This window comes from Staurois parvus, unplaced genomic scaffold (assembly GCF_062004578.1).
Source record: "Staurois parvus isolate SC_StPar_1 unplaced genomic scaffold, SC_StPar_1.0 ptg000401l, whole genome shotgun sequence".
In the NCBI taxonomy this organism is placed as follows: domain Eukaryota; kingdom Metazoa; phylum Chordata; class Amphibia; order Anura; family Ranidae; genus Staurois; species Staurois parvus.
This window is the reverse complement of record NW_028318197.1, coordinates 3,642,513-3,654,224: the sequence shown is the minus strand read 5'-3', so window position 1 is coordinate 3,654,224 and position 11,712 is coordinate 3,642,513.

Below are 11,712 nucleotides of genomic sequence, written 5' to 3'. Positions count from 1 at the left end.
TCACTTTCACCTCCTCATAATTCAATGTGGATCCATCCACACTATTTCCTCAGACCATTTTCATCACAACCGCCATCCCGATAACGATATATATATACACACATAAAGAAGTATATAGTGTAATACCGCCACACATTCGAATCACAAATTTTATTGGTGCTGCTTACAATATCAAATCTTTCTCATCGCATGTTTAAAAGTATGAAAAACCTGCATGCCGTACGTCCAGGAGAGTCCAAACCGCTATCCACAGTCTTACTTCCACTCTCTGCAATGGCCGCCGCTCCACTTCCGGTTTCTCGTTTGCGTCTGACGTCACCTCCCTCTGACGCGTTTCGTCATTGGACGTAATCATAAAGGGTGTGGTTATCAGACACGGACGCTTCTTTATACTCCTCCTCTCATCATGGTGAAGCCGCAATCTCCATTCCTTGAAAGGGCACCGCTCTGCCTTTGACGGAGACTTAAAGCTACATCCTATACTGACATGGATAGCAAATATTGCCGGCACAGAATCCGTCTTCAGGAACAGCATTGATCAAAAAAGCCGCGGATCACCGCCCACCATGAATATAAAATTAAATAAGCTACAACCCTCCAATATAATCATAAACAATAAAATACCTACATAATATATAAATAATGTGCAATTACTATTTATAGCACTCGCATATCAATAAAGGTAGCCAAATTATCTTGGATATAATTAAAATTAAAATTATTAAATCCATCTATTTATATACTCTATTTATATATTTATATATTCTGCGGAATCGATAGAATAGAGGCGCACTGGAGGGGGGGTGATAAAATCAAAACCATATCCAAGAATGAAACCTACTGGATTTATGAGTTGAGAACGATGAAACCAGGAGGTTTAAATGTAGATTTAGATTTAAATTGCTTTGTTTCCAATTTTTAACCTAAAAGGTGTAGTTGTATACTGCAAACATAAGTTTATCATAATACAAAAGATGGATATGTGCAGAATATTATGGGTTGATCTGTTGAGGATGGATATAGGAGAAAGTTTTAGAAAACAATAGAAATGTTTATTTTAGAATATGGCTAATTTAAATATATTTTAAATAATTTTATGTATTTATGACAAACCTTTCTTACTATATGATTGGGGATGTTATATCCTGAATCGTATATACAATAATGATATAGTATAATTATATATGCAAGATAAATAATATCAATAGATTATTGTGGACCCTATATGAGGGTATTAAGATAGTATGTCAAGGGATTATTTAATAGTTTTATTTATTTTAAAGAATATATATTGAATAGGAGAGGGCAATATATGAGAAACATACTGAGTGTGGCTCTCAATTTTAGAGTATTGATGTTCAATTTATAATATAAAGGGTTGGTGTTTTATTTATATGTGTATATAAATTATATGAAATATGTTGGGGTTAGCTCGATACATATTTATCTCTGGAGTATATAAATAGATGGATTTAATAATTTTAATTTTAATTATATCCAAGATAATTTGGCTACCTTTATTGATATGCGAGTGCTATAAATAGTAATTGCACATTATTTATATATTATGTAGGTATTTTATTGTTTATGATTATATTGGAGGGTTGTAGCTTATTTAATTTTATATTCATGGTGGGCGGTGATCCGCGGCTTTTTTGATCAATGCTGTTCCTGAAGACGGATTCTGTGCCGGCAATATTTGCTATCCATGTCAGTATAGGATGTAGCTTTAAGTCTCCGTCAAAGGCAGAGCGGTGCCCTTTCAAGGAATGGAGATTGCGGCTTCACCATGATGAGAGGAGGAGTATAAAGAAGTGTCCGTGTCTGATAACCACACCCTTTATGATTACGTCCAATGACGAAACGCGTCAGAGGGAGGTGACGTCAGACGCAAACGAGAAACCGGAAGTGGAGCGGCGGCCATTGCAGAGAGTGGAAGTAAGACTGTGGATAGCGGTTTGGACTCTCCTGGACGTACGGCATGCAGGTTTTTCATACTTTTAAACATGCGATGAGAAAGATTTGATATTGTAAGCAGCACCAATAAAATTTGTGATTCGAATGTGTGGCGGTATTACACTATATACTTCTTTATGTGTGTATATATATATCGTTATCGGGATGGCGGTTGTGATGAAAATGGTCTGAGGAAATAGTGTGGATGGATCCACATTGAATTATGAGGAGGTGAAAGTGAGGATACTGGCAGAATATTATTCGTTTACTCGTCCCATCATACAACCTACTTGGGGATGTTTATCTAAAGCCTTTAATGATAAACACATTGGTAAGGGTATCCACTCCTTACTGCAGTAGATGTGATTTAGGTGTGTGGCATAAGCACTATAAAGAGTGATTCACCTACACAGTTTTTCACTATAAATAGTGTATTGGCACATCTTTGCTGTTTACACGTTTTTCACTTTGGTGAATTATCACTGGATGAGTTATATGATATTTATATATTAAGGATAATGCACTATGTGGTTTTTATTTCTGTTTTTTTGAGGTAAAATCAAGTTCACACAAAACTTTGAAGAATCTATCACTATTTTTGGACAATATTTTTGGACATAATTTTTGTTTGAAGGGGATTTTAATTTTTGGATTTGTGGATACAGGACTTTTTGGTTGTAATTTTGGGGGAATAAGAATATTATTTATTATTTATTATTATCACTAAGCATATTATTTATATGGTGTACACCTCTAAGGGTAGGGGTGAAGTGTGCTGACACGGGTTATTTTGGGTAGAGTGATTTATTATTAAAATTACACTACAGTCTAACCCCAAGTCTGGCTCGGCGCTACCGCTTTTGGTACCGAAAATTAACCCCGAGCCACACTCGGGATAACAGCCAGGGAGGTTAAGGGGACTGGTATCTTGCTGTATCCACCCAGATAAGTATAGACTCAAAGGGAGAAAGGATAATTCATAGTGCAACCCTGTATAAACACTGAATAATTTATTTAAAAAATGCTTTTTTTGCGCTATTTAATCTACTGTTTCCAGTAAAGATGGAGGGATGGTTCTCCCACCTTTAAGGTTTTGGTTGATAGGACTCTAGATACTCCTTTTTGAAGTCCTCCTTCACAGGCTGAGCCTTGCAACCAGCTATTGCCACCTTGTCAATTGCCCAAACTATGGCAAACCGGATTGGTAAAATCAAGTGAATTTTTTCCAATTTATAGATAATCCTAATCTTGCTGCAAGATTACAACTTTTTACCTTTAAAACTTTACCTTTATGTAGAAGTTGTGGAGATTGTGATCCATCAGATCTCCAGAAGGGCCTTACTTTCTGAGTGTGACTCAAAGCTTAAAGTGTTACTAAACCCAGGACCCTGCATTGACTATATCTGGTCTCCCACAGTACACACAACATGGAAATGCAATTATTTTAGTAAATATAAATTGCTAAATTCCTTTTCTCATCAGCAATTAGAGCAGTCTTGTGACTTCTATCAGTGTCCAGCAGAGCACCGGTTAAAGCTTTTTGGAGTTATCTTTCTGCTCTAGAAGGATGCAAAACCCCTGACCTCTGTCTGAACAGTGCTGATTGGCCCTGTGCTGATCACATGAACTCTTCCAAGAAATAATAAAAACCTCTCTAGCAATACACATTAAACTGAGCATGTCCAGAATGGCTACGGTTCAGTCTGTCTCATCAGGACATAAGACGTGGACATTTGTACAAGAGGAGAAGCCAGGATCAAACTACCTTTTTACATAATGCAGAGGATTGATCCCTTATGTTCCACAGTGAGTAGAACAAGCATGCTTTACTGCATATACAGATTGATTTTACTGATTTGGGTTTAGTAACACTTTAAAGCCTGGTCAGCAGAGCACCCTTGAGAATGGTGCCTTTTGCTCATTCCCTTCAAAGTTATGGTCTACTTTGGGAGTTCCCTCAAGGAATACATTGAGGTGGAAAGGGAGGTTGCTACCCCACTATCCTCATTATTGCCTCCCCTAATATTCAGATATAATAAAGGTTGCCCCCACCCCTTGATTTAAAGGTGGGGGGGCATATTTTTTTTCCATCCCTATTACGGAGGTTTTCAAAATCCTTAGTGACCCCTGTTTATTTAACAATGCATATTCCATCATGCTTTCAAGAACATCTATTTACTACAGTAACCAGTCTCCTGGCTAGCTACTCTCCTGTAGATGTGTCACTAAGTCTACTGCAAAAGAGTGACTCCTGCCTGGTCTACCATAGACATACCACTAGAACTCCAATATGATCAATCCACTAACTTTAATAGCAACCATAATGTGATGAGGTTTTACTCTTCTCTCCATATTTCAATGACATTTTTACATTGCTGAACTCACATCTTGTGGCGCTAGACCGCATCAATCTTCATGTACCAGGGTGACTTGGAGACCTTTTTCAAAAAAGGCCTCTTAGCCAACTCTTTGATCATAGACCAAACACCTCCCTTACCCCCTGCGGGTGGCAGCACCTTTCTCCAGCTTCTCCCCCAACCTTGTACTGCTTAGACTATCTGGGTCTAATCCTCATATCATTATATACAGTGTATTTCCCCTCAGAATGACAATTGTCTCTCACTGACGCCAAGTCCATGAACATGCCTCTGACACCCTTCAGTTGCCTCCCAGATAATTTCCCTCAGTTCAGCTGGAAGCCCCCCCCCTCAAGAGAGTCAGTGCCTGGTTTACCACTCCAGGTTACTGGAAATATACTCCTCACTATGCGTGGATTACATAGACCCTCTTTTCTTCATTGATCTCCCTGGCTTACAACTCTCAGACTCGGCCCCATTACAGTGGCATTTGAAAGTCAGTGGTATATACACTGCTCAAAAAAATTCAAGGAACACATTGAAAACACATCAGATCATAATGGGCAAAAAATATCATGCTGGATATCTATACTGATATGGACTGGGTAATGTGTTAGGAACATAAGGATGCCCCATCGTTTGATAGAAATGAAAATGATCAACCTACAGAGGACTGAATTCAAAGATACCCCGAAAATCAAAGTGAAAAAATTATGCAACAGGTTAGTACATTTTGCTAAAATTTCATTGTAGCAACTCAAAATGGTACTTAGTAGTTTGTATGGCCCCCACGTACTTGTATGCATGCCTGACAATGTCGGGGCATGCTCCTAATTAGACGGATGATGTCCTGGGGTATTTCCTCCCAGATCTGGACCAGGGCATCACTGAGCTCCTGGACAGTCTGAGGTGCAACCTGGCTGCATTGGATGGACCAAAACATGATATCCCAGAGGAGTTCTTTTAGATTGACTGCATGCTCTCGCCATGAGGCTGGGCATTATCGTGCACCAGGAGGAAACCCAGGATCCACTGCACTAGTGTACGGTCTGACAATGGGGCCAAGGATTTAATCCCAGTACCAAATGGAAGTCAGGGTGCCATTGTCTAGCCTGTAGAGGTCTGTGCATCCCTACATGCCTCCCCAGACCATTACTAATCCACCACCAAAACGGTCATGCTGAACAATATAACAGGAAGCAAAACGCTCTCCATGGCTTCTCCAGACCCTTTAACGTTTGTCACATGCTCAGGGTGAACCTGCTCTCATCTGTGCAAAGCACAGGGTGCCAGTGGCCCTCTAGAGGACGTCGGGCCCTCAGGCCCCCCTTATGAAGTCTGTTTCTGATTGTTTGGTCAGAGACATTTACACCAGTAGCCTGCTAGAGGTCATTTTGTAGGTTGACAATGCTCATCCTGTTCCTCCTTGCACAAAGGAGCAGATACCAGTCCTACTGATGGGTTAAGGACCTTCTAGGGCCCTGTCCAGCTCTCCTAGAGTAACTGCCTGTCTCCTGGAATCTCCTCCATGCTCTTGAGACTTGACTGGGAGACACAGCAAACCTGGCAATGGCACGTATTGATGTGCCATCCTGGAGGAGTTGGTATGCCTGTGCAACCTCTTTAGGGTCCAGATTTCACCTCATGCTACAGGTAGTGACACTGAACCTAGCCAAATGCAAAACTGGTGAAAAAATATCAGAAAAGATGAGTAGGGAAAAATATGTCAGTGGGCTGCACCTGTAAAACCATTTGTTTTGGGGGTCATCTCATTTTTGTGCACCTGTTGTTAATTTTATTAACACCAAAGCAGTTGAAACTGATTAACAACCCCTCTGCTACTTAACTGACCAGCTCAATATCACAGGAGTTTAATTGACTTGATGCTATACTCTAATTAAAAAGTGTTCCTTTAATTTTTTTGAGCAGTGTCTTAGGAAGCAAGTAAACATGTTGTCCATTCAATTGATGTGGACCTCTTAGAGTAGCAGATGTTTGTTGTGTATGAAGCTGCATGTCCACAAACTGGTCAAGGTGCCCATGCTGTCCACAGACAAAGGCTCCTACAATGGGCACATGAGCATAAGAACTAGACCACGGCAATGGAAAAAAAAAGTGACCTGGTCTAATGAATCAAGTTTTCTTTTAAATCATGTGAATGGCTAGGTGCTTGCACATCACTTACATGGGGAAGAAATGGCACCAGGATGCACTATGAGAAGAAGACAAGCTGGCAGAGGCAGTGTGATGCTTTGGGCGATGTTGTGCTGGGAAACTTTGAACCTGATGTTCATCGGGATCTTACTTTGACATGTACCACCTACCCCTAAACATTACTACTGACCAAATACACCTGTTTATGTAAACACCTAGTCCTTGCTACCTGGCACATCTTTGTCAGACCTTGTATATCCTCTTCATAACACTTTGGCTTCGCACTCTTTGAGCACTTCCTTTGCAGAAGTTGCTTGACGGTGCAATTTTTCTGTGCCCCTCTGGGGCTTTACTCAAGTAATCTAGCCAACACAGAGCCCTCTTCTTATGCTAAAAGGGACCACTCACATCTGACCAGAAGGAAGAACTCCAGCTCTGCTCCAGTCACATGCGGAAGCTGACTGGTCAATGCACAACGGAAGACGGGAATATACACCGATATGATGCCTGATAAAAATGTTTTAAGAAAATTGCTGGTAGCCATAATAGTAACCCTGACTAGAACAATAGGGGGGAGGGCAGATCATGTGACCCATGTATCGATATTATTAGAGTAGGATCTGTAATCTCTAGAATGTTACTATGGCATTCTCATTATCAATGTGAAGGCACAGTCACTGATACATGTGTACATAATCAAACAACTTTTTCAATGTGCACTGTAGGGAACCAGGTAACCTGTTATGGCCACACCTATGGACCCACTAAAACCTGGTTGACCATACGGAGCTACGGCTCCACAGGCAAGCTGATAAACCATACCCTAATAGTTAATCCCAATGGTGCAGTGCGCCCGATTTTTGATGTATGCTCTGCTATTACCTAAACAATTCCCCCAGGAAAGGTTGAGGGTTAGACTGGGAAATGGAGTACCTGGCAAATGATAAGTATATTTGCTCAGGGAAGCTAGGAAGGCTGCAGCCCATGTAATGGCCATGTGTAAATATCAACCCCTAGTTGTCCAAGATCAGGATTGCCCTTAGTCCCCTATGATTTGGGTGGTTAGTGGTTAATTGGTGATGCTTTATCTCACTCAAACTTTTGCTATGATAGCATGAAAGGGGGTAATATGGTAGGACCCAGATGTTGTAGAGTTCCCCTTTAAACGCTAACACTTCTAGCAGCCTGTTTGTATAAGCAAGGTTTTTGGCTCATCTTCCCCCCTCCCTTATTTCCAGTGTATGGATCTGCAGCTGGTATTTTCTTATCTCTAGTTGCTGGCCAAGGTTATTCTGTAGAGTTTAGGAAGCTTTTTGAGTGTAAAGTAGGAAAGGAATGTATGCCTTGTGACATAATTGTTGGTATGCTTGTAAGAAGTTTTCTACAACTCACTTAGATGAGAGCGGCTTGCCGTCTGCTGGGTCACTACAGCGCTGTTTTTAATAAATTAGTTGCTTCCTTCAGAAGTCTGAGTGTGGAGTTTTATCTGGTTTTGTGGAAATTGCTACTACAGTATGGGCTCAAATCACACCGCAAAGGTTTCGGAGCATTTGCACAAGTACTTGTGCAAATGCTTAATATCAGTATCGGTGCAACCCTTTTTATTTGTCCATTCCCTGTCTGTTATTGGACTCTTGCATTTTAGTAATAGCGTGACTTGATCATGAGAACATTTTGGCAGGAATAAAGGAACACACCCAAAAAAAAGACTCTCTGGCATAAAACTTTATAATTCAGGTAGAAAAGTATTTGTTTGGAACATGTACAATTGAAATATTTAAGTGAAAAAAAAGTACAGCCTTAATTTAAAGTAAGCATTGTAATGGATAGGCGCAAGGTGGTTCTCTCGTTCTGATAGGACGTCATATGACGTCCTTCCATTCTCACCGCGCATGCTCGGCTCAGGGAGCGCGCAGCGCAGCGATCGCCAATGCGCTGTGTCTCTCGGACACAGTGGATCACAGGAAAGAGCCGAAGATGTCGGCTCGGTCATGTGATCAGCTGTGTCCAATCACAGCTCATCACATGTAAACACGGAAATGTCGGTTATCGGCATTTCTCTCCTCTCGAGCTGTCAGCGGGAGAGGAGAGCCGGTAATTGGCTTTCCGCAGAGGGGACATGTACACTGATCATCAGGGCACTGATGATCAGTGTGCCCTGATGATCAGTGTGGCCCAAAAAGTGCCACCAGTCAGTGTCCATCAGTGCTCATCAGCGCCACATCAATGCCACATAGTGCATATCAGTGCCCATCTGAGCTGCCTTTCAATGTCACCCATCAGTGCCAGTCAGTGCCGCCTATCAGTGCCAGTCAGTGCTGCCTAACCGTGCCAGTCAGTGTCGCATATCAGTGTCATGTATCAGTGCTGCCTTTCAGTGCCCATCAGTGCAACCTACCAGTGCCTCCTCATCAGTGCCCATCAATGCCACCTATCAGTGTCCATCAGTGCAGCCTCATTAGCGCACATCAGTGAAGGAGAAAAATCACTTATTTACAAAATTGTATAACAAAAACTAAGAAAAAACGTTTTTTGTTTTTTTTTTAATTATCAGTGGTTTTTGGTTTGTTTAAGAAAAAAATAAAAATCCCAGAGGTGAATAAATACCACCAAAAGAAAGCTCTATGTCTCAAAAAAATGATAAAAATTTCATATGGGTACAGTGTTGCATGACCACGCAATTGTCATTCAAAGTGTGACAGCACTGAAAGCTGAAAATTGGCCTGGGCAGGAAGGGGGTGAAAGTGCCCTGTAGGCTAGTGGTTAAGGAGGTCAACAATGACTGCTAACACTTTCTCACAGCCCTATTACATGCAGTGTAGAACTAATCAACATGTTGCGATTAGCTGTTACAGCAGGATATCTGCTGCCAATGTGAGCTAGCACAGCCATTCTCAAAACAACAGTTTACAATGAATCACAGAAGCAGATGTCAATGAAAAACACTCACCTCTTTCATTAAACTATTTAGCTGGAATTAAAATCTGAAGCTGGGCATAGATAGAGATTGTGGCAAGTCCCATCATAATCTCCCTTATACACTGCTCAAAAAATTAAAGGAACACTTTTCAATCAGAGTATAGCATCAAGTCAATTAAACTCCTGGGATATTGATCTGATCAGTTAAGTAGCAGAGGGGGTTGTTAATCAGTTTCAGCTGCTTTGGTGTTAATAAAATTACAATGAGATGACCCCCAAAACAGGAATGGTCTGCGGATATGCACCTTCATACACAACAAACTTCGATGCCCATCTGTTTTTGCATTCAACACATCAACTACATGGACAACATGTTTACTTGCTGCCTAAGACACTGCTCAAAAAAATTAAAGGAACACTTTTAATCAGAGTATAGCATCAATTCAACTCCTGGGATATTGATCTGCTCAGTGAAATAGCAGAGGGGGATGTTAATCAGTTTCAGCTGCTTTGGTGTTAAATTAACAACAGGTGCACTAGATGGGCAACAATGAGATGACCCCCAAAACAGGAATGATTTTACAGGTGGAAGCCACTGACATTTTTTTCCCTACTCATCTTTTCTGGCTGTTTTTCACTAGTTTTGCATTTGCACAGGCAGTCCAACTCCTCCAGGATGGCACATCAATACGTGCCATTGCCAGGTTGCGGTGTCTCCCAGCACAGTCTCAAGAGCATGGATGAGATTCCAGGAGACAGGCAGTTACTCTAGGAGAGCTGGACAGGGCAGTAGAAGATCCTTAACCCATCAGCAGGACTGGTATCTGCTCCTTTGTGCAAGGAGGAACAGGATGAGCACTGCCAGAGCCCTACAAAATGACCTCTAGCAGGCTACTGGTGTGAATGTCTCTGACCAATCAGAAACAGACTTCATAAGGGTGGCCTGAGGGCCCAACGTCCTCTAGTAGGCCGTGCTCACGGCCCGGCACCATAGAGCTCGATTGGCATTTGCCATTGAACACCAGAATTGGCAGGCCACTGGTGCCATGTGCTTTTTCACAGATGAGAGCAAGTTCTCCCTGAGCACATGACAAACGTGAAAGGGTCTGGAGAAGCCATGGAGAACGTTATGCTGCCTGTAACTTCAGCATGACTGTTTTGGTGGTGGGTCAGTGATGGTCTAGGGAGCCATATCAATGAAGGGACACACAGACCTCTACAGGCTAGACAATGGCACCCTGACTGCCATTAGGTATCGGGATTAAATCCTTGGACCCATTGTCAGACCCTACGCTGGTGCTGTGGGTCCTGGGTTCCTCCTGGTACACGGCCTCATGTGGCAAAAGTATGTAGGCAGTTCCTGGAGGATGAAGAAATTGATACCATTGAATGGCCCCCACGCTCACCTGACCTAAATCCAATAGAACACCTCTGGCATATCATGTTTAGGTCCATTCGACACCAGGTTACAGCTCAGACTGTCCAGGAGCTCAGTAATGCCCTGGTCCAGATCTAGGAGGAAATACCCCAGGACACCATCAGTTGTCTCATTAGAAGCATGCCCCCGATGTTGTCAGGCATGCATACAAGCATGTAGGGGCCAAACTACTTAGTACCATTTTGAGTTGCTGCAATGAAATTTCAGCAAAATGGACTAGCCTGCCATATCATTTTTTCATTTTGATTTTCGGAGTGTCTTTGAATTCAGTCTTCTGTAGTTTGATCATTTTAATTTCCAACAAAAGAGGGGGCATCCTTACGTTCCTAACACATTACCCAGTCCATATCAGTATAGATATATAGCATATTATTCCCTATTGAGATCTGATGTATTTTCAAAGTGTTCCTTTAATTTTTTTGAGCAGTGTATAATAAAAATCAAAATTCAGATCTAGATAGCTTGGATGGATGTGTAAGCCTACACTTCACTCTCCTTGTGCCTGTGCAATACTTTACCATAGAAGCCGCCATCTCCTAGGTCTACGTTAAGACTTGCTGTACCCAGCAGTTCATGGAACAGAACTGCATAAGTACAATACAGGGGCAGGGCTTCTGGGAGAAAAATGCCATCCGACTTCATATACAACATCAGAACCTGGTTATTGTCCAAGCTGAGGTCTGTTTATAACTATATAGTGAGGAAAAGAGGAAGGCAATTAGGTTAAGGACTTGTCCTCATAAAGGTAATCTGATTTAATAAAAATATGGGAACTACAACTGCTGGCTGTTTAAAGCAGTAATAAAACAAAAAAGTAGTATATTGAAGCTTACCAATCCTTAAATGTGTGTGTACTAATTTTCTTTTAGACTTTTTTTCTTTTTCTTT